Source organism: Rhineura floridana, chromosome 12 (assembly GCF_030035675.1).
Source record: "Rhineura floridana isolate rRhiFlo1 chromosome 12, rRhiFlo1.hap2, whole genome shotgun sequence".
Lineage (NCBI taxonomy): Eukaryota > Metazoa > Chordata > Lepidosauria > Squamata > Rhineuridae > Rhineura > Rhineura floridana.
Window position 1 is genome coordinate 5,364,261 of NC_084491.1, and position 24,425 is coordinate 5,388,685.

General features: G+C 47.9%; 1 long non-coding RNA gene across 2 annotated transcripts; it reads right to left on the reverse strand.

Moving 5' to 3' along the window:
• Positions 1 to 238: 238 nt before the first annotated feature.
• On the reverse strand, positions 239 to 22,703 carry LOC133368460 (uncharacterized). Of its 2 annotated transcripts, none has more exons than XR_009758645.1 (3): positions 22,239 to 22,703; positions 2,323 to 2,376; positions 239 to 332 (listed from the first exon to the last, which is right to left on the reverse strand). It is a non-coding gene; the product is annotated as an uncharacterized LOC133368460 (long non-coding RNA). The 2 variants fall into 2 exon arrangements; XR_009758644.1 differs by lacking the exon at positions 239 to 332 and adding an exon at positions 364 to 470.
• Positions 22,704 to 24,425: the final 1,722 nt, after the last annotated feature.

A 24,425-nucleotide genomic window follows, 5' to 3' on the forward strand; every position in this document is an offset into this window, starting at 1 on the left:
AAGACCCGAGCGCTCAACCAAGCTACTAGAGAGAGAGATCAATGGTAGATGGCAAGGGGTTTTTTGAGGGGGAGCAGGAAGAAGAAAATAAAAATCTCTTCCCTTGACACCCCCTCTCCTTTCTCCGCTGAAAATGAAGAGGGATGCCTCTTCCCTTCCTACCCATCTTATTACAATCACTACTACAAAAGGAACAAAATGATGAAAAGTTGGACAAATTTTCCATCATTACCTTTCCTGGACACAAGCAAAACAGAGTGTGAACAGAAGAGCATAATTTGGAGCTACGTTGCAGTGTTGTTCATTCTTATCATGTCAGCCACGCAGCCTTGCTGGAATGAGGAAAAGGTTTTGTTTGTAACTGAGTTGGCACCGGATATTACCTCCTTCCATTTTTGTTAGCAAAATGCAGCCAAGATAACATTGTTGTGGATAAGAACAGACACCAAATCTCTCCTTGGTTACATCAGCTGTAAATGGGAGCATAACAGAATCAGAAGTCAACTAAAACTGGTATAAGCGAGAAAACCTAGTCACAGAGATAGTTGCAACCACACCTGCTCTCACATAAATCTATAAAAAGAAACCTTTAAAATTCATCAGACAAACTCTCCAAATCGCTGGCTTGTTTGGTTTTGTTTTGGCAAGGATTAGGGGTGTGAAGGGCAGGGGTAGGCTGTAGGAATTTGTGCCACAAAATAGCCACCGGAGGCCACTCCCACACAACACTAGCTAGGCACTGCTCAGGTTTCTGAGATTCCAGCAGACACTGTCCAAAGGTTTAAGCCTGCCTTCCCGAACCTGATGCCCTCCAGCTATTTTGTATTCCCATCACCCTCAGCCAACACGACTGTGTTTCTGCTTGAATAACCACATGCAGAAATACACAGCACCACAAATCCAAGATGTCACCCAAGGCAGATTTCAGCATTGTACCATGGGAACTCTTAATACTTTTGCTCATGTGCAAAGGCCCCGCCACTCATCACCACTCATACAACCAGTTTGAATTTCAGAGAAGCCACTCTCTGGTAAGGCATCTCATTTTAGATATATGGAAACCCCAACCTCTCAGATACAAGAATCTTTCCAGGTAGACCCTGCACCTTTTGATGTTTTTAGAGCCTTACACACCATTTTAAGTAGGAAATCTGGGATCCTCAAGAATCTGGCACCAGATGCATAATGCAAACTGGAGGAGTAGACTGTGGCCTCCAGAAGAGCATGTCCCTTCGCAGAGATGAGCAGAAAAAACCCAACAGCCTCTCCACCACCTGATGGCCACATTGCTTCCCCACTTCTTCAAATGGACCCCACTTTTTAACCTAGGCCAGCATTTCTCTCGGTCAAGGGCCACAGGTGTACCCATGTGGTGTAGTGGTTAGAGTGCTGGACTAGGACCTGAGAGACTAGAGCTCAAACCCCCATTTGGCCATGAAGCTCACTGGCCAATTTTGGGCCAGTCACCAACTCTGAGGCTAAGCCATCTCCTAGGGTTGCTGTGAGGATAACACAGGGAGGGGGAGAGCCACGCGTGACACCTTGAGCTCCTTGGAGAAAAGGAGGAATGTCCATGCAATATACAAAACAAGAAAGCGGGCACAGCATTGTTTCTGGTAGGCCAGACTGCCTCCATCCACACACACCCTTTCCCTCGGACCACAAGGTGTGGCGCCTCTGGATGCTTCCTCTTTTTTGTGCCACAGTAGAAGGGAGGAGAAAGTGGAAATGGAGGGGGCCAGGCAAGCAACCAGGGCCACCTTATCAACAAGCACCATACCCAAGTACAGAGCTGCCGTCCCCACCTCATCCCAGCCATTGTGTGGCTAAGGAGCCTCAGAAATTTTCATCCCCAATTCCAACCTTAATAAACCTCAATAATGGACAATCTGTTAACATTCCATCTAATCCACTGGAGGGTTCCTCCAGCCAGGTAGGCACTGTTCTAAAAAGGAAGGATTTAAAACTCTGCCTGAATGAAAGCAGCACTGGGAGAGAGAGCTGGCTGGACATTTCCACTGAGCCGCGGTCAAGGCAGCCCTTAACCTCATGGGTAGCCACAACCCAGAACAGGGCCTCTTTCAGTGAACCTGGGCCATAATGCTTGGGCACATACAGGAGGTGGTGGCACTCCGGTAGATCTCCATGGCCTTGACAGGGTAGGGCTTTAAAAGACAAGACCGCCCCTCTCTTTTGGGACAGGTTACAAGAAGAGTGTCCGACACACATTTCTTTTATTATTATTTACATCTGGCCATAGAGGAAGGCAAACAGCAGCAGGTGGCATCAAGTATGTTACGTTTTACAACTTAATAAACTCACCACTCAAGGCGGACGTTGTGTTCTCCAAGGCATGGCACACTGCTAATAAAATACCTAGAGGAGGAAAGACATCCAGGTTTGAAAATATGAAAATTGATCATTTGAAGGGGGGGGAGTTATTTAAAAAGCTTTTGCTATCTGAAAATCCCAGAGCGACAAGCATTTTCGGAGCCCTTAATAGGTTTTGGTTTGTTTGTTTTAAAAAAGCTATTATTCATGCATAGCTGCAGCTCCAAGCCAACACCCAAAACACTCCAGTACAATTCAGCAAGTGCTGGAGAGCACAAACGAGTGAAAAATTAGTGCTGGAACCTAGTGCCTGCCCTCTTTGGAGTAAGCCACACTGACCTCTAAGATAGTAACTTCCAAGTAAACATACAGACATCTGGAGTGCATGGCGCAAACTGTGAACCCTCGTCCAAAGAAGTAGACAAATTCGGCACATGAGCAAATACACCCATGGCCAAATTATAGGTCTTACAGTGAGCTGCTTCCTAAAGCAGTGGTCATATTAACAAAAGTTTTTTTGATGTATTTCTTGGCAAGAGCACTGGGGATGAACTAAGGTCAGAGCTACCCAGAATCCCAGCCACCCTTCTCCAGGTTGAAAATGCAGTCATGGAAAAGACAGAGAGAAACAGAGAGAGACAGAGAGAGAGTGACTTAACCCCTTCCCTTACCGCCTTAAACTGCAAGAGCTTACTTCTGAGTAGACATGTATTGGATTGCGGCCTTAGCCACTTTTCTATAGCATGCGTGAGACACAGATATGGATCTGCTAGTGAGCCTGACTTTTTGTTGTTTTTGGAGGAAAGGATGAATTCCCAGGAGAATGGGTACCAGAGGATTTAGCAGCTCTGGTCCACAGCGTCTCTCCTTCAAATTCCCTCCATCCACCAAGCTGACTTGTCTTGATGTAACACCTTCAAAGCTTCTAAAGCATGCATTTGTTTGCCTATATGCAATTCCAGCATGTCATTTCAGTGTTCAGGCCTTTAAGATTCCGGAGCCCCCTCCCCCTTTTTCTTTTTTTAAATCAAGATACAAAATGGGACTTAATTTTAATTGCCTTTGCCATTTGCCAAGTTGTAGGTGACCTAACAGTTGAAGATTACATGTGTAATACAGGAAAAAGGTTTTTATAGAGTGATTTTTGGTGGTGGTAGTAGTAAATGTAAGAGTCACTAAGGGGGATTGCACTGAGTGGAAGTAAGAAGCGGGGAGCAATTTGTTTGGTTTGCATTTTAATATGAACCTACTTAATTCACATATGGAACCAAAACACAGCTATCACTCAAAATGTTGCAATGCAGTGGTCCAACCAAAAAATACTTTAAAAACATAATACAGAAAAAGGCATGCAAACTTGTGCATTAGTTAAAATAACATACAAAAATATTAGTGGAAACTGCTTGAAAAATGCATATATTTGGAGACGTGCATGAAAATGCAAAGTTTATTTTTTAGAAAATCACAAACTGATGTGGAAATGGAGGGAATTTAAACTGAAGATTAGAAAAATGAAAAACCAAAATCCCTAGGAGCAAGTGCCTTTTTTTTTTTTGAAGAATCACGGCATTAGGAAGTTAAATACAGGTTCTACTGCAGCCTTTGCCAACCTGGTACCCTTTAGATGTTTGTACCACAACTTGCAGCAGCCTTACCCACCATGGCTAGATGCTGGGGCCGACAGCAAAACATCTAGAGGGAACCAGTTTGGTGAAGGCTGCTCTATACTCCCAAAATCTCCAACCTGACCAAGGCTCACAACCCAGGGTGGGCAACCTGCAGACAGACAGGAGGCAGTGCAGGTCTCAGTAACCCTTGTGGTGACCTGGGGCTCAAAACTTCCCAACAGCAGCCCCAAATGCCCCACTTGACATTCTCCCATAGATGTCGTTGTGGACGTGAAGAGCAGCCAGCTACTCACTTTGATGGGGGGCAGGGCTGGCTTCAAGGGTCAACATCATGCCCAGGCATCTATCAGACTGTCCACTGACAAGAGCCCCCTAACCCTGCTGCAGCGATGAGGTGGATTTACTGAGAAAGGGGCCTGTAGTAATTTGCCCAAGGACACTGCGCAATCTGATGTCAACACTGATGCGGAGAACACTGCACAGCAAGCCTGCCCTAAAGACTTACAGGAATCCTGACTGTCGGGCTGGCATAAGCGCAACCCACCCCTGACTTCAGCATCCCTTAACATCAGGTCCCATGTACACACACACATGCACACACGCACTCTCTCACACATACATCAGTCCTTTAACAATCATAATAAGAACTTTTGTTAACAAGTAAAAAAAAAACCAGCACTAGCTTCTCGTTGTTCACTTCCCCAGCGGATTTTGCTAGAGGTGCGAGTTGTGAGAGAAGAGAAGAGATGGGGCTGATCTGATCACGAGAATCACTCCAAACAGCACCAGGGTCAACACTGGCTCTGATGCCCACCACTGCAAGGCAGCCACTGGGCGGGCCAAGCTGCAATCCACAAATATGCCAACAGCATCTCCAGGTGCAATGGGGGAAAGCTTTAGAAATACTTTCATTGACCTCAATATTGGGACTAATGCCCCCCATGAATCAAGCTGGGGCACAGACCATGGCATTCCCTGAAAGGAGGCATCTTTCCAGCTCAGCCAGCGTTTAGCACCCGCAGAAGACAGACACAGAAAACGTGTTAGCTCAACTGGGAACGTTCAGTTATTAGGGAAAGTCATCAGCCCACTCAGTTCAAAGGAAGAGTCTTTGGGGGACTCAGAAATGTCTGGCATGGGCTTCTGATGGAGTCCTGAAACAGTGAATTACAAAAAACATATTTCACTGAGCTGGCCATAGTGAAGGAGAGAACTGGCGGGGAGACTTATTTTAATGCACAAATGAATCGATGAAGCTGTCCTAGCCAGGACCCAAGCACTGGCCCAGCATGGGAGTGGTAGCTGGTCTCCAACACCTCAGGAATAGATCACTCTTGGCCCTGCCAGCCATGAGCGACTGCACTCTTCCACAAATTTTAGACTACAGCTCCCATCAGTCCCAGCCAATGGTCAAGGATGACGGGAGTCGAAACCTGCTGGAGGGCACCAGGTTGGAGAAAGCTGATTTACCATTTGGTTTTTAAATTTGAGATACCAGAGATTGGACCCGGGAGCTTCTGTTATGGAAAGCATGCACTCTACTCTACCGCTAAGACCCCCTCGAGGTGGCCAAGCCAGACACAATGTAAATTGCATTAATGCACCGTCCTTTTGCTAAAGCAGCAGCAGTATCCATGAGGACAGGCCTTGGAAGGGTGGGGGTGGGGTTGAGGAACTGGAAATGGACTGCCTTCAAGTCGATCCCGACTTACGGCGACCCTACGAATAGGGATTTCATGGTAAGTGGTATTCAGAGGGGGTTTCCCATTGCCTTCCTCTGAGACTGAGAGGCAGAGACTGGCCCAAGATCACCCAGGGAGCTTTGTGGCTGTGTGGGGATTTGAACCCTGGTCTCCCAGGTCGTAGTCCAGCACCTTAACCACTACACCACGGTTGAGGCGGAGACCATTAATTCCTCTTCCCTGGCCAGGGTGCTGGCAAAAATCGCACTGGAACCCACAGCAGCACCAGAAGGGGCGATTGTTGACAGGGCCATGGCAGGAGGAGGGCAAGTCACATTCCCCCTCCCCACAATTCAGATCACACCTACTTTAGCCCTCGGAGCTGTACACCAAAGCGTGGGAGTCAAACCCACAGCTGCGCAACCAACAACACCTCCCCTGGGCTTCAGAGAGGGCAGACCTGGAGATGCTGCCGGGATTGAACCCGAGACCTTATTATGCATGCAGAGCAGACGCTGAGCGACGGCCCTTCCTCGTAAACAGAAATGCTTGTGGCACCCGCTGTGCCAGGTGGTCCCCCATCCAAATACTCACCGGGCCTGGCCTCACTTAATTTCCAAGATCAGTCAAGGTCAGCTGCTCTCCAGGTGATGCGGTCGCGGTGGGGGCTCCTGCAGTCTGGAAGCAGGGCTGGGAATCCCAGAGGAGTTTGGCGGGGGTGAGAAAGGGGGAAATCTTTCCCCTGCCCCAGGAGTATAGGATCAGGCCCACCCAAGCTTCACACCAACGCCGGATGAGTCACCCTCGCTCAGTTAATTCAGAATAAAGGCCCCTCCTTGATTCTGTTCTTCAAAAGAAAAGGGTGGCTTTGGGGAAACTTTTCATTTTTTCATCTCCCTGGGACGTCGGAGTCCACGCACAGAAAGCAAAGACAAGCCAGCACGGGCTGCCATCTTGCTGCAGTCGTTTTTTTCTCTCTCCCCCCGAGTTCATACTCCCAACTTCTCTTTGTAATCCTCACGTGGGCGTGGTGCAATGAAGGAAGGTGCCCCACGTCGGCATGACGCGCTCTGACCCTGTGGCAGGTTCCTAAACACACGCTTCCTAAATCCACAGTGCAGAGCTGCTGACATTGCCTGGTGGGGCGACCTAACTGTTGACCTTCCCCTCTCGGCCCATCACCCAGTGCCTCCAGGGAGGGATGGAAATGCCTCCTCTCTAGAGTACTGCTGGCAATCAGTGGGGACAAAACACTAAGCTAGCCAAACCAAGGGCCCAACCCTGTTTAGGCAGCTTTCTCTGTTCCCAGTAAAATCACAGCACCCCCAAATAACGTGTTGCAACTCCTTGGTGTTCAGAAACTGCCTGATTTCGCAGGAGGGTGCAGGTAGAAAGCTCTCCACTAATCTGTGCTTTGTCAAGACTGCAGGATCGGACCTACAGAATGTAAAGTGGCAGAGAAGCCCATACTTTTGGTCCAAATCAAATCCCTTGCAAACGACTCCATGGTGAAATAGCGAACATGGCTGAGGTACCTGGCCGCTGGTGGAGGTGGAAGTGGTGGGGACAGGGAGGCAGAGAAGGGACAATGACCCCAAGCAGTTATTCCTATATCATCTTGAAAACTACAGTCCTATGTGAGTGCGAGCGCGGACACACACACCGTGTGCCAGTGAATTAAATGGGGTTTCTGAGAGAAAACAAGCAACTGCTACGTTGCACAGGCGACAAGAGCCCAATGCACGAAACAGCGAGCAGCACCAGAGAATGGGTTTGCACACCAGCTGACCCAAGGAAGCTTCTCAGTCCTCATGTACCAATACTAGGGGATGTAATTAAAAGCAGAAATCTGACTCGGGACAGGAAGTGCAACCACAACAGAAGTCAGCCCGCGCGGAAGGAGACCTGGCAGAGGCACAGAGGAGGAGGGACCCTATGGGCATGAGATAGCCTCATTTCCTAGCGTGCTTCAGAGGAAGTTCACACCAGCTATGGCACTTTTGCTGATCCCACCATCATTTCTGTCCCATTCAAAAGAAAATCCAAACAGAAAACCTTCCCAGCAGCAACAAAACTCCCTCCTAAGAGCCAATCAGCATGAAAGGGGAACATGTGCACCACTGAGAAAAGTCTTCTAACATGCTTCCTTGTCCTTTCCTGCTTAATGAAGTCAATTGGAGTGAAAGGTGTTGAGTCGGCCACTGAGAAGACTCTTCTCAGTAGCTGACACACTCCCCTTTCATGCTGATTGGCTCCTAGGGACATCTGTTGTGGTGGGAGTAGCTGCACGTGGAGATGAGAATGGAGAGCGAACGAGGGGATGTGGCTGTGAGGAGACCCGGCATGACTCTCACGAAGGGACCCTGCACTTCTGAATTTGTCACTACACTACTGGGTCCACTCCAGCTAAACAATTCTTATGCTCAGATGTTTGCGAGCCAAAGAGAGGTTGTTTAAGCAAAGCTCCCTAATGCTATTGGGGGGGAGGGGCTGGAGGGCATTCCCGGAATGTCCTTCCCAGCTTACAACAGTTGTGGGGTGAGGACCCTGTTCCAGCCCAAGGGCTGCATTCTCTTCTGAGCACCTTCCAGGGGCCACGTGGCAGAGGAGGATGGGGCAAGATGCACCAGTGGGAGGAGCAACGAACGTAAATTTTACGCACACACTGCCTCTCGTTCTTCCATCCAGGCAACCAACCGTCGTCATCAGAGTTCAAGGGCACATCACAGGCAGACAAAGACAGGCAAGGAAGGTGCCTGGCAGGGCCAGGGAGGGAGGAGGAATGGCTGCCGTGGGAAGATGACCTGGGGAGAGTTCAAGGGCCAGATAGAGAAGCCTGGAGGGCCAAATCCAGCCTCTGGCCCAGAGCCCACCACTCCTTTGCCTGCCCCTTTGCAGTCTCCTCTACAGCACAATTCCCCAAAGCTCAGTGTCAAGTCACGGGCTCTTGCAACACGGGCAACATGTCACACTTGCACAGGGTGCTGTTGGGGGTGGCCGGGGAGGCTCAGCCTCAGGTCTTCTGTGCTGGGCCCCAAATCTCCTGCCTCTTTTGAAAGGACAAAAGCAAAACTTGAAGAACAGAAGAGAAGCACCTTTGCTTGCCATACTGCCGGGCACAGTGCCAGGGAACCCCCACCCACCCTCTTCCTTTGCTCAGAGACCTAAATTTGCATTTATGCATCAAAACAGCATATGCCCTGCATCTTTTAAGTACCTAGCAACACCCCTGCATTCGCCTATATTTACATATATTCATTATTTCATTTGTATGCCACTTTTCCACAAAACAAATTTGTGCTCAAAGTGGCTTACAATCTCAAAATCAACAATTGCAAAAATAATTTCATGACAACAACAACAACCTTAAAACAGTAACATAACAGAAAATAAGAACAACTTTCCAATACTATGAACACAGCAACACTGCATCTCTTGGCAGGCACCGTTATAATTTCTGACAGCAGCAAAAATAAGAAGGGAATTCAACAGTTTCACTTTGCTCCTAGAAACACCCAGGCGTTACTCAGAGTCCCACTCCTGCAGCAGCGTCTGACAAGGCTTCCAAAGGCAGGGAGCAGTGGGGATGCTGGAAACAGCCATCCCATGATATGTAAGGGAGAATTAAGTATTTTCCTTTTGCTAAAATGTGGCATTCCTAACTTCCTGCACCCCCCTAATGGCAATATTAAGTCCCAACCCACATATCCTAATCAAAATGAGTAACTGGAATATCAAGGCAAGTTGAAGCCCGGAGAATCCAGCAGCAATGCAGATGAGCTCAGTGCGCTCCAACAGATGAACATACATTAGTGACATTAAACATTTTTGGCAAAAAGCAGAGAAATGGAAGCAGCATGCTTCACACTTAAATCTTTCAAACTTGCTTATCTAGGGACCCCAAAACTGTAGTTTTGCAAGGGTGCTTTAAACTTAGAATTTTGAATTTGAATGCAAAATCTTTACCAAGAACTCTGTGAGGTCACTCCGTATGAAAATTATTATTTATTTAATTATTTATTTAATTTATTAGTCGCCCATCTGGCTGGTTGTCCAGCCACTCTGGGCGACGTACAAGATAAAACAATACATTAAAACATTAAAATTTAAAACCATAACAGTAAGAAACCTAACCCACCCCAAAAGCCTGCCTGAAGAGCCAGGTCTTCAAGGCCTGGCGGAAGCTTATCATAGAATGGAAATGGACGTCCTTCAAGTCGATCCTGACTTATGGCTGCCCTATGAATAGGGTTTTCATGGTAAGCGGTATTCAGAGGGGGTTTCCCATTGCCTCCCTCTGAGGCTAGTCCTCCCCAGCTGGCTAGGGCCTGCTCAGCTTGCCACAGCTGCACAAGCCAGCCCCTTCCTTGTCCGCAACTGCCAGCTGGGGGGCAGCTGGGCTCCTTGGGACTATGCAGCTTGCCCACGGCTGCACAGGTGGCAGGGCACGTAACCCCTGAGCCTCTCACTGTGGGGGTGATCTTTAGCTGGCCCTTGGCACCCAGGAGACACGAGCGGGGATTCGAACTCACAAACTATGGACTCCCAGCCGGGCTCTCCTCCCCACTGTGCTATACCAGCTGTTCCATTAAATGGGCTCGAGGATAGGCAAGCTAGGAAAGATATGAACTTGGGGGTCTTTCCCCACTCCCCTGGTTATGACAATACTATGTCCTCTGCTTTTCCTTTCCTACTGAACATTACCATGGGAGTTTGACAGTCTAACTAACTGAAGCTGGTAGCATTTGCCAAAAGTATCCCATAGCCAAGAGGAGCTTCTCAAAGTCATGTCCAGACACCCAAGAAGATTCAAGCCTCCCACAGGGCAATAAGAGAGGGGCATCACTATTTCACCACCACCACCACATTGACTTTTCACCACAGCTTGCCCTAGGATCCAAATCCTGCTCGGACTTTTCAGAAGACCAATATCCCACCACAAGGAGACCAACAGTCAGGATTTGCACAGAGAAGTCAGAGAGTTCAATCTGAAATAGTCTGAAATAGTCTAGTCCTGAGTCAGATGGCTAGCTAGAAATCAGAGGAATGAGGAAGGGAAGTGCCAAATAGATCTAACCTTCAGGAGGCAAAGACACTGCAAAGCTTTAAGAACGGTTAGATCCAGGGTTGTGGGAGGATGTAGTTGTCCAGGGTAGTGCGAGGTTGTAGACCCGCTACTTTTTGGGGAGCAGGGTCCCAGCCAGGTCCCTACGTATGAGCCAATCAGCATGAAAAGGGAACATGTTAGCCACTGAGAAGAATCCTTGTCCTTTCATGCTGGTTGGAGCCAGAGTGAAAGGAAGTGAGTCAGTCAATGAGAAGACTCTTCTCAGCAGCTAACACAGCCTCCCTTCTCATGCTGATGGGCTTCTAGGGACATCTGTTGTGGTGGAAACTTGTGAGATGACAGGGAGAGCAAGGGAGATGAGGGAAACCTGAAAAGGGGTGTGTGGCTGTGAGGGGGTGTGGCATTACTATCACGAAGGGACCCTGCACTTCTGAATTTGCTACTACACTACTGGTTAGATCCTGGCCACCTGCAAATGGTGGTGCATGCCAATCTCCTGCACCAACCTGGCACCCTCCAGATGGTTTGGACTACAGCACTCATCAGCAGTCCTGGCTGGGGCTGATGAGACATGGGACTTGCTAGACGTTTGTGGCTATGAAGTAGAAGAGGCCTGGCCTATGTTATCTTGCCTATGAAGGGAGAAGCACTTTGTGAGGAGCTGTCTGTGCTTTCCCGCTTCACACATGGCCAAATGGCATCTTTCAGTTCTCAAATGCACCTGCAAGTCTCTTTACTCAACTAGCAAAACTAACAAGTTTCGGTGGCCTGAGAGAATTTCATGCCAAGAGAAACTCAGTAATGAAGGGTGGAGCTCCTGTCTCTAGAACCTGCTGGGAACAGAAAAGAGCAAGAGGGAAGTGTGGCAACGCAAGAGGATTTTAGCTTCCTTTTTCCTCAAATTTCTCACAAACATATTACAACTGTTCCACACAATAGACTCCTCTACAGCTTTTAAATACAAGAATCAGCCCTGCTTTTAGTTAGCAATTTGTGTTCTTTGGTAAAAGGTGTGTATGGGGGAATATAACTGAGATAAGAAAAATGAAAAAAAAATCCACTTGTTCTTCAAAAGATACAATTCCTCAAGTGCAAGTCAAACACAGAAATTAGGTTCTTGAAACCAAAGAAAAAGGAACCTAATAACAATTTTAAATTCCTCCATTTCCCCCCTTGCTGATTTTGTTGCTCTCAGAGGATTCACACGGATAATTTAAGAGGAACTAACAATTAAATCCAGTAACTCTGAATTACGTTTGCTGCCCAAGAATATGTTGGTAAATAGAACAGGAAATTCTGGGACCCAAAACTTGGGATTTCCTGTGGGGAAGGACCATAGCTTAGTGGTTAGAGCACCTGTTTTGCATGCAGAAAGTCACAGGTTCAATCTCCACCATCTCCAGGTAGGACTGGGAAAGACTCCTGTCTGAAACCCTTGGAAGGCTGCTGCCAGTCAGTGTAGGCAATGATGGTCTTGATGGTCTGACTCAAGACAACTTCCTGTGTTCACTGGCTCCCCCTAAACATATTGTTGCACCCTAGCAGCCGGTTCGATTACTCATGCAGTTGGACTGACCTCATTAAAAACTAAGAGCAATCATCAGCACACCCTGACAATTAGTGACAGAGTTTGTAAATAATACAAAGTAACAGAAGACAGCAGCAAGGAGTTACAGGCAGATGGAAATGGAAATGGGCGGCCTTCAAGTCGATCCTGACTTATGGCGACCCTATGAATAGGATTTCATGGTAAGCGGTATTCAGAGGGGGTTTACCATTGCCTCCCTCTGAGGCTGAGAGGCAGTGACTGGCCCAAGGTCACCCAGGGAGCTTCATGGCTATGTGGGGATTCGAACCCTGGTCTCCCAGGTCGTAATCCAGCACCTTACCCACTACACCACACTGGCTCTCATACAGCTCTGCCCTTTAAATATCCACACCTGATGTGAATAAAACTGGTTGGCCACTGTGAGAACAGGATGCTGGACTAGATGGACCATTGGCCTGACCCAGCAGACTCTTCTCATGCCCTTATGCAGTTCAAACGAATAAGAGGCATTCAGAAGATCACTTGTCCACCTCAGTCGCTGCTATCTGTGGCATCAGTGTTTATTTTTATTACTACTACATACATACATACTCCACCTTTCCTCTAAGCAGTGCGATTGCTTAACAGCTCAAGCCAGGAAAAAGAAATAAGCCCACAACAGACCAAGGCTGGCTAAGTATGCTATAGAGGAGAGTCGAAGGCAAGCCGAACTGCCTGCTCTTCACCACCTTCAATATTCCCAGAGACCAAGCGCCTCAGCTCTTGCCTTTCTCTTGAAAAGGAAGGGTGTGGGGAAAGGTTTACAAGGCAGCAGCCCAACCCAGCCTTTCCCAACTGGGTGCCTTCAGATGTTTTGGACTTCAACTCCCATCAGCCCCAGGCAGCACGCTGGCTCGACCTGATGGGGAATTGTAGTCCAACATCTGGAGGACACAAAGATTGGGGGAAGGCTGGAGTCAAGCAATACTGGTCTAGATGAAACTGCAGCCTGCATGGCGCAACTTCCCAAGTTCCTGTTTAAACAGATGCCATTAAAAAGAAAAACAGGACACCTATCCCCTGTTCTTCCTCTAAAGAGCTGAGCGTAGTTCAGCAATGAAACAGGAGTGAGACCAGGGCTGCCATTTGGGGGGAGGGCAGACATGTACGAGGCGAGGCCCCAAGCCAGCAGGGCCCCTGGACTCTCAGCTTTCCTTGAAAAAACAAAAACGTCAGTCAATCAGACATTTACAAAGCAAAAGAGAGAGCAAAACGCTCTGGCAGGCAGCAGTGCTGCTAAGGGCTCTTTAACAACTTAAAAACTCTTGCTATGCAATGAGAGGGAGCCTTTTAAGTGGAGACTTTACCCCAGTCTGGCTCTGTGTTGGAATTGCTTTTTAAGATGTTTTAAAACCTTTTTTCTTTCTTTTCTTTTTTAAAAATATGTTTTTAAATATGTTTTGTTGTAATATATTTTAAAGTCTGTTTTTATGATGTTTTGATGTGTTTTTAGTGCTTTTGTTTGCCGCCCTGGGCTCCGGCTGGGAGGAAGGGTGGGATATAAATCTAATAAATAAAAAATACTAGAAAAATCTTGACATGATGAATTTTTGCCTGCCATACTACTATACTATAACACAAGGATACTTAAAAAAAAAAAAATCAAAGGCTGGCAACATATTTTCTGTGTCTGTGCAACTGCACACTTGTAGAATATTGTTGCTTGCTTTGTATTTGTATCCTGCTTTCCTTCCAGGAGTTCAAGAGTGTGTACACTGCCTTCCCCTTTCCCCTTTTTATCTTCACTATAGCCTGTGAGACAGAGTGAGAGTTGGTTGTTCACACACTAAAGTTGTGAAACTGCATATACTTGGAGTCTTTGTTGATTGTTATTTATCAACGTTATCAGCGTTTGCAACTTTTTTTTTTGCATTTTACTGTAAGTATCAGGAGTATGAAATATTGCAATTAAAAGCAGGGGGCTGCTTTTCTGGCTTTGTGCATATATATTAAATATTCTGCTTCTGGGAGGAGGGGTGGGATATACATTTAATTTAATAATAATAATGGCAGTCTCTGCTTCCCCACAAAACTAGTCAATGGCATGCAGACCTTGCTTATTATGCTCAAGTCACTTGAAGAGCCATGCTGGTTCAGAGCCCAGGTCTCTCAAGATGTTCATTAAAAAGTGGTGGTTCATCTCCCAATGCATAAACGCTCAACAGAAAATTTCTGAGAGCTTTGATCAACAACTCGCCTTCAGCTGACATTTTCTCCAGATGTTAACATTTGTGCCCCTTCTAGCTTTTAATTAAAATGGACCATGCTATTGGGAAACCTCTACTAAACTGCCATTTCTGGACTTATTTGTATGATGTCTATTTGGATTCCCTCCCTCCCCACATCTTGCCAGGAAAAAAAGGAAGGAATAGGATGTGCTTGTGACCTGGCCTCAGCCACTGTTTCCTGGGAAACTTCCAGCCCCCCCAAACAAGGAAAGTTTTGTTGTTTTTTACACAACTCCTTGACTTAAGTTCCCTCTGAACTCTTGGCCCTTGCCCTACACAGGTACGTCTGGAAGTTATTCATAGCTTTGAACACAGAACAGTAACAGAGGGGGCTGAACAGATGGGATCGGCTGTTACAAGAGTCTAATATGATCCTTGTCCATCTTGGCTTCTCACATCTAGATGTAAGGGGTTGACTGGGTGGGTCCATTAATGCTGCACTGGAGGATAGAGTACCATCTGCCTTGAAGGAGGCAGTGGTACGTCCCGTCTTTCAGAAGTCCACCTTGGACCCTGAAATGTTAAATAACTACAGCCCAGTGGCAAATGTTCCTTTTCTGGGCAATGTTTGAAATGTCCCTTTTCAAGGAGGCAGTGGCGGTCCAACTTCAGGCATGTTTGGAGGAGACTGGCACTTGCTTGCCCTGGTAGACAACATTTGTCGAGAGAGAGATGGGGAGAGTGCAATGCTGCTCGTTCTTCTTGACCTCTCAGCAGCTTTTGATACCATTGACCACGGTATCCTTTCGGAGAGGCTCAAGGAGGTGGGGGTTGGGGGCACCGTACTTCAGTGGTTCTGCTCCTACCTCCAGGGACGTTTCCAGAAAGTAGTTATGGGAGGCTTCTGTTCAACACCATGGGAGCTTTCCTGTGGGGTTCTGCAAGGTTCCATCTTGTCCTCCATGCTTTTTAACATCCATATGAAGCCACTGGGAGCGGTCATCAGGAGTTTTGGAGTGAAGCATCACCAATATGCGGATGACACTCAGCTCTACCTGTCTGTGCCATCTGAATCAGGAGAGACAGTTGAGGTTCTAGACAGGTGTCTGGAAGCGATGATGGGCTGGATGTGGGCCAACAAACTAAAGCTAAATCCTGAAGATGTATTACGTGTTCCAAGTTCTTGAGTCCAGTATATGGGAACATGGCCTGTTCTGGATGGGACTGCACTTCTCTGGAAGGAGTAGGTTCATAGCCTGGAGGTACTCCTCAATCCAGCATTGTTACTGGAGGCCCTGGAGGCCTTGGTGGCTAGGAGTGCCTATTTCTAGCTACGGCCTCTTTTGGACAGAGGTGACTTGGCCACAGTGCTTCATGCTCTAGTAAACCTCCAGATTGGATTATGAGGGGCTCCCCTCGAAGACAATTCGGAAACTTCAACTGGTCCAAAATGCAGCAGCCAGATTATTGGCAGGGGTTCCTTTTAGAACTCGTATAACCCCTATTCTAAAACAGTTGCATTGGTTGCCAGTTCATTTCGTGGCCCAAATATCTCAGAGGCCATTGCCTTCCCTCTCAGTACAGGGGGCCTTCTTGGTAGTTCAGCTACCCTCAGAAGTCCAGGGGCAGCCCCTAAGTTGTGGAATTCCCTCCCTACAGAGGTGTGTCTGACACCTTCACTATATAGTTTTCAGCACATGCTCAAGACACATCTCTTTACCCTGGCCTTTGGCTCCTGAGATGTATGCTTTCAGAACCCACCCTATCCTTGCAACTGAAATGCATTTAAATTCTTTTTAATATTGTGTTTTAGATTTTGTAACCCACCCTGGGACCTATTGGTGCAGGGTGAGAAATAAAAAATCATCATCTATGGATCAATTGATTGCATGGGGTTGGTGCATTCAGACCATAACCTGGGACCTTTGCATGTAAAGGTCCAAAATTCAGTGGTGGTTGGTGGTTTTGTCCCTGGGCTACAACTACCTGCAGAGATTTATGGAATACTCCTCCAAGTTCCCTACTTTTGCTTTGAACACAGTTAGAGAATTGGCCAAACAAGAATGTCCAGACCACAAGTTTTTGCAACACTGATCTATGTATTTCTTTAACATACACACAAGAACTTATACACCTAGAAATGTATGTGTGCACACACAGACCAAACACAGGGGTTTAAGCAACACATGCAGCTTACAGGTCCGCTCCTTGGGAAGTGAAGTTTGGCAGCAGTTTCCCATTGAGAGCCATTTCACACAAACCCAAAGGCGACATCAAGTAACACTTGTCAGACTCACTCTTTTAGGAATATTGATAAAAACACAGAGGCCTTAAATGTGCTGAGAAAAACAATGCATGCTGTGCACTCTGATCAGATTGCTAAGACCTGCTGTCCAATCCCAGTTCTCTTACCAGAGTACATCGACACCTTAAACAGTAAAGAATAAGTATGGTACACCTTGAAATAGCCTTTCATCCCATCCGACTATCCCAGCACTGCAAGATATATACCTTTTGAGCAGTTGAAGACAAGTAGGGAAACTCCGGCACTGGCTGGATAACATCTGTGAACAAGCAGCCTCGCTCTCAGTATGCCCCAATGTTAGGGCAACTCCAGTCAGCATAGAAAACCATGCACATCCCAAGTCACATAATCCTACCATCGAAGCCAAGCTAAGAATCTCCCTTCAGAGCTTTGTGCTGAATATACGAAGGTCAGAAGTGGAAGGACCCACAGGGACAATGTGGTAGGGCACAACCTACGCGGTTTGTGCCTTCATACCGTTGGATGAATGCCAGAGTTAAATACACCATTGCTGTCCTCTCTGATCAACTTTCTAGTTCAGCCTTCTCCAACCTGGATGGCCACCTGTCGGGTCTGCTTTCATTTGGATTGGATTCCTGCATTGAGCAGGGGGTTGGACTAGATGCCCTTATAGGACCCTTCCAACTCTACGATTCTACGGTGCCCTCCAGACGTTTTGGACTACGACTTTTGTTAGCCACAGCCAGCACAGGGGCTGGTGGGAGCTGTAGTCCAAAAACATCTGGAGAGTACCAGGTTGGAGAGGTCCAACTTCTGAAATAAAAATAAGACTTCACAAAAAGTGCACGTATCTTACGTACTTTGGGACCAAAAGGACAACCTCCATTTATGGCATTGGTTTCCTCTTAAGGTAGGTTCATCAAGCAATGACACAGCATCAGCTGACTGACAGCATTAATTGAAAGCATCTGTGAATTGCTGTTGCCAACACGACACATGGCAAAGGATTTCCATATTACCTCAAATACATTTCAATAGTGCCTCTGCCCAGCATCAAATGAAGACTATCAGAGGTGGCAGGACTTGGGCAAGGTCCTATACGCACGTATGTTTGAAAACAACCGCTTCATATGCCCCAAACATTCTTCAACTAAAGACCTGGTCTTGTTCCAATGTATAGCAGCTTGGCTTTAATTAAATTCAACTTTTCTCCTTAGTTTTGCTTCAAACACATGGAAAGAAACATGGAACTGAGACATAACTCTGCCTTCTGAGACCACCCAATCAAAATGAGTGGGACAATATGCAAGTGAAATGCGTGTAGAGCAGGAAACATTTCCTGGTGGATAATGCTTTACATGAGAAATTATGCAAAACCTATTTATATCTCTTGATTTTTTTTGCAGTTCAGTGTTTGCACTGACTCCTTTGAAAACGGTGTGCCTGACAATTAACGCAAGGCAATATTAAAGCCCCATCTGCAGCCTCTGATCTACAATGCAAGCAACCACTTAGTCGTACAGTCATCAGAGAGCATGCATGTGTGAACCACCTGCAAGAGAAACTGACCAGCATTAGGTAGCACCATCTGGAACTTTGACCCTGGATTTACTCCGTCTGTATGCTAAGCCACAGAGAAACAGGGCAAAAAACTGCAGGACGCTCTGAAGCAAGTTACGTTCTGCAACCTGATCCTAAACATGCTTACTCATAAGTAATTCCCACTTAATTCAGTGGTACTTAGGAAATAAGCAGTGTGGATAGCTCTGTATTAGGGAAACATGTTTTATGTTATGGAACCTTCTTGGAGCAAAGACCAGCAATTTTTCACGTGCTGGCACCATTTCAAGTACTCAGCTTCTAGTGTATTCGCATTACAAGATGTTTAAGGCAGTTTTCAAGTTCTTTGCTGGGGAAATCCTGGGGTTCCTTGATGAGATTATCTGTAATAGCAGATAAAGGATGCCTGAAAGACAGCATGGCCTAACATGCAGCCACAGGGGAACACTGGGTGCAATATGGCACCCTCTCACTTGCTTATAGGCTATCATGAAGACTCAATATACTTGGCCAGCATTCCACATGGATCAAGTGTACACCCCTAGAACAGCCTTGTCCAACCTGGTGCCCTCTAGCCAGCACAGGAGCTGTAGTCCAAAACATCTGGAGGGCATCAGGTTGGGGAAGCTGACCTAGAATATCCCCAGACTCTCCAGCACTGTATAGGGATTCCACGATAGTCCAGCAGATGTGCAAATGCTTGAGAACCACCACTTTAAAGAAGGTAGACCTTGGTTTATACATAGGTGAAAAAGTGACTGGAAGAGAAGACCGCAAAATTACTTATTTAGGCGACTTGGCTTTCGACAAGGTACCTCACCAAAGAGTACTGAGTATGCTTAGCAGTTAGGGAATAAGAGGAGAGGTCCTTTCACAGATCAAGAAATGGTTCAATAGTAGGAAACAGAGAACAGGAATAAAGGGACAGTTCTCCCAATGGAGGGCTGTGGAAAGTGGAGTCTCCCAAGAATCGGTATTGGGACCTGGGCTTTTTAACTTGTTCATAAGTTAGGGGTGGGTAGTGGGGTGGCAAAGTTTGCTGATGATACTAAATTGTTCAGGGTTGTTAAAACAAAAAGGGATTGTGAAGATCTCCAAAAAGACCTCTCCAAACTGAGTGAATGGGCGGAAAAATGGCAAATGCAATTCCATGTAAACATCCATATTGGAGCAAAAAATCTTAATTTCACACACACGCTAATGGGTTCTGAACTGGTGATGACTGACCAGCAACGAGTCCTGGGGTTGCAGTGGATAGCTCAATGAAGATGCCGCAAAATAAATAAATAAATAAGATGTCAACCCAGTAGGCAGCTGTGGAAAAAGGCAAATTCCATGCTAGGGGTCATGAGGAAAGGTATTAAAAATAAAAAGTAGTGATATCATAATGCCATTGTATAAATCTATGGTGCAGCCACATTTGGAATATTGTGTACAGTTCTGGTCGTCTAACCTCAAAACGGATATTGTAGAGTTGGAAAAGGTTCAGAAAAGGGCAACCAAAATTATCAAGGGGATGGAGCGACTCCCCTATGAGGAAAGGTTGCAGCATTTGGGGCGTTTTAGTCTAGAGAAAAGGCAAGTCAGAGGTGACATGATAGAAGTGTATAAAATATGCACAGCATGGAAAAAGTGGACAGAGAAAAGTTTTTCTCCCTCTCTTATAACACTAGAACCTGTGGACATTCAATGAAGCTCAACGCTGAAAGATCCAGGACAGACAGAAGAAAGTACATCTTCATTCATTTATTTATTACATTTATGCCCTACCTTTCTTTTTCATGATAGAAACCCAAAGCGGCTTACCTATGGTTCCCAGGAGGTCACCCATCCAGGCACTGACCAGACGTGACCTTGCTTAGCTTCAGCAGGGACCTGGCCTCATGTGCACAGTTAAACTATGGAATTTGCTCCCAGAGGAGGCAGTGATGGCCACCAGCTCGGATGGCTTTAAGAGGATTAGACAAATTCATGGAAGATAAGGCTATCGTTGGCTACTAGCCACGATGGCTGTACTCTGCCATCACAGTCAGAGGCAGGATGCTTCTGAAAAACAGTTGCCAGGAGCAGCAGGAGGGGCGAGTGCTCTTGCACTCTGGTCCTACTTGCGGGCTTCGCATGGGCATCCAGTTGGCCACTGTGAGAACAGGATGCCAGACTAGATGGGCCACTGACCTGACCCAGCAGGCTTTTCTGTCCTTATGTTCTGCCACCTTCATTAATAACCCCCGAGGTGTTGGATTTCGAAAACAGGAACTGGAAGCAACTGATATTTGTTGAATAAGCAAAGAATTACATTTCTGTTTTGTACTTGTCAAAGCCATGGAGTTCAGTGTTCATCTTCTGTATCCAGAAGGTCGCTCTTGCTTATAGTGTCTCATAACAGAAAGCTATCCAAGTCTTGGTAACTAGAAGCCAGAGGGAATGTCTAGATATGCCAACTGAACACTAACACTTGAGAAGATAATAACTGAACTTTTACCCAGGCTTTTAACCCTTCCCTAAAACCCTCTTGCACTTTTATATTGCAAGTGTCACTTTCCTTCTGGGGGTTTCTCCTCCTCCTCGGCTCTCAGGACCCATTTCCAAACCCCACTGGATCACCAATGAAGGCAGAAGCTAAGACCACACGCGCGCACTCACTCACTCACACTCACACTCACACACACACACACACACACACACACACGCTGCCACTTTTACCAGTTGCATCTCTGCCACTGACCCTGAAGGACTGCGGCACTTGCTAGCGGTTCAGCTCATGTGTGGAGACAGAACATTAAAAGTGCTGCTAACTGATCTGAGTAGCCAAGACAGGCTGGAATATTGTTTATTTAGTTTGATTTATTAAAAATTATAGTCCTCTGACCACACAGAAGTTTGCACCCAAGTCAGACTTCTTCACCCCACAACAGCACAACCTCACACCTATGAGCAAGCAAGCATACATTATTTTTTAAAAGTGGTGTGAACCCATATTATTTGTTGAGTTCCCCAAAGCAACGTCTCTGTAATTATCTCCCTATTTCACATTTTTAAAAGATTGCTAATTACTCAGCACAAAAACAGCCCCAGTCCCTGTTGTCTACTCAGGCCACTTTGCGGTGTAATTAAAAGTTGGCCATTCACAGGTAAGCAAAGTCATCCTAAAAGGCATTTGCCTTGCTCTTCTTTTCTTTCTATCTTTAAAAAAAAATCTATTTACAAGTAGACACACAAAAGATCACAAGGGCAGAATGCATCCCAGCATCTATTGTTCAACCACCAGAGCAGATCTCATGAGAAACAGAAGAAAGACAGGTAGGGAGAGGAAAGAAAATACTCCTAAAAGTGGGGGCGGAGGAGGGAGGTGGAGGAGAAACAGAGCACAGATAATCCGATTGTTATGCTTGATCAGTCGGTGGATTATTTAGAAAGCTCTATGTATATGCACAGTCTAAAGCAGCAAGCACTATGAGCTTTCAAGCAGGTAGCCCTCAGTGAGGCATATGCTTCGCCTCCTTTCATTACTTTCCTCGTAGATAGATAATAGATAATTACTCTGGACTATTCCGCCTCTTCTTCCCCTTCTCTAGTACTTGAAAGCACAAAGGGGTTGGAGGGGCAGAAGGGGCGAGCGGCAGCTGCGTGGCAAACTGGGAGGCAACCGCGACCCCCCAGGTCAGAGATCGGAAAATCGATAGAGAGAATGGGGGGGCGGGGGGAGAAGGCAGGCGTAGCAATCCTGAGCCCCCCCGCCCGGCCGAGCGCTGCCTTCCCAGGAACTTCTGAGCAGACCGAAGCACGGCGCTGGAAAGGTGCGCTTGTCCAGCCCACGCCCGCTTGCTCGCGAGGAAACCCGTTCCGCCGCGCAGCGAAGAGTCGGTGCGGGGAGGAAGAAAGAGATAGCAGGGGAGGAGGGGGAGGCGGCGGGCCGGAGGCGGCCCTCGTAAAGAGGGCGCACTTACCGAGAGTGAGCAGGGCGACCTCGGCGGCCTCGCCGACGACCATCTTGCCCGGTGGCTGCTGGCCGGACGAGGCGGGCAGGCGGCAGCGGATTCACCTTGCCGCCAGCCCCTGGCCCCGAGCGGAGCCGACCATGCCCCGCCGGCCGCTGTCGCCTGAGGAGCGCCCGTCCGAGCGGGCGGCGCGTCCCGGTACCTGGCCAGGCAGGAGGAGGCTCGGAAGCGGCACCTGCGCGTCCCGCCGCTCGCGCTTAGCCCTGGCCGTCGGATGCAGGCAGCAAAGGCCCCCTCTGTCCCTCCGTCCGCGCCTACCTCTGCCTCTCTGCGGCGGCGGCGGGCTCCGCGTCGCTGTTTCAAGGTGCGCTGCGTGCCCCGGAGTGGCCAAGGCGAGGAGCCGCCCCTCCCTCCTTCCCCGCCCCCGGGGCGGGTTGGCTCAGGCGAGGCCGGCGGGACCGACGGACAGCTGCAGGGGCGCCGAGGGAGCGCTAGGCGGCGCACCCTGGTCTCGAGTGCCAGCGGAGAGGCAGCGGCAGAAGCCGGGAAGCCCGCGCTGCGCTGCCACCGCACGTCGGACCTGGCCACTCAGAGCCCGTGCCGTCCTTCCCTTGCCTAGACGCCGCCCTGTCCTCCGCACCTGCCTGTCCCGAGCGGTCCTGATGGGAAAACTTGGCGCTTTGGGGGCCGCGTTTTCTTCTTCTTTTGAATGGAAACTGCGAAAGTGTTTAACGAAAACGAGAAGGCGCTTCTGTGGCGGCGGATGAGATTGCCGAAGTTATGCCAGATTTGGGCGCTCGGGGCCTTCTTGCAAACGCTCGCGGGGGATGGTGTCGTTGCTTCCCCGAGGAGACGCCTTGATCCATCCCTGGGACGCCTGCCGGCCTCGCCAGTCCCAACCTGCATCAGTAGAAACCCGACAGCCATCCCCCCCCCAAGGCAAGGCCACCCAAAAGACAACATCCCTCCCTCTTAGTCATGTAGGGAAGGGACACCTGTTTCGGGGGTGATGGTGGTGAACGTGTTGTTTCTGCTGCCAGAAAGTGTGGGGAAGGTGAAAGCCCTGAGTAAGCACCTGTGCACCTTCCTCTCCAAGCAGGATGGTGGCAGCTGGAAGGGGCAGCATGGATGTGGAACATCTGCCAGGGATTGCAGCTGGGACCTTCTCCCAGCTCCAGAGGGCCCTGCTAAATGGCATGTGACACAACCTTTCCCAACCTGGTGCCCTCCAAATGTTTTGGACAGCAGCCCCCGTCAGCCCCAACCTGGAGTCCAAAACATCTGGATGACACCAGGCTGGGTCAGTGTCTTGAATAGCTCCTGCTAGCTCTTGTGATGGTAGCTGGAAGGTATGGAAGACAACTGATCAGGGGAAAGCGAGTGGCCTGTGGCCAACTGTCTCATGGCCAACTGAAGGCATTTTCACAATACCCAGAAAGAAAACTTTTATTCATTCTTTTCCAGACCAAGCTTGCCACAGTTTGAAACTAGCTGCTGTGTGCGCACCACGCGCTTCCAGTACAATTGGTGTCCCTCCCAAGCAGTGAAAAGCTTCACCTGCTGACGACTTGCACAGCCCAAGCTGCCACATTCAGGTTGCAAGAGCAGGCCAGGCATTTTCTTCCTTGCCAGTAAAGGAGCCGTTAGAGTCGGTCTGGACCTGATCCAAACCCGCTTGATGCTATTTCTCTTCTCATTGGTAAGCTGATGGCCACAGTCTTTGTTTATGCAAATAGAAGACCATTCCTTTGTAATCAGCCTCCTATTCCTTGCTTGAGTCACTTATAAGGACTGTTGCTACATCCCTGGAGGAAGAAACTCTGAGTGATTCAGGATGAATGATCTGAGCGGTTTGACACCAGAGGGGAGAAGGGCGGGGTGGGGGTGGGTGAGAGATTTTTTCAGCAGTTGGATGTGGTCAGGGAAAGGGGGCATAAAGCCACACCAATCAAGACTTGTCAGTGTTGAACAGCTTTGGACAGAATAAATCTGCTGTAGGTGTGTTTGCAGAGCTTTCCATTAAGGGGACCAGGTACATGGACTGTTCCCAGGAATGCAGGAGAGAGAATTGCAGCAGATGTCACTTTCCCCCACTTTTCTCTGCATGGCAAACTGCACCGGCCAATGTTTCCTCTTATTCCATTGGTGCTCCTTCCTCCATTGCATCTGGTTACCTTAATCTCTGCTGCAGTAGTA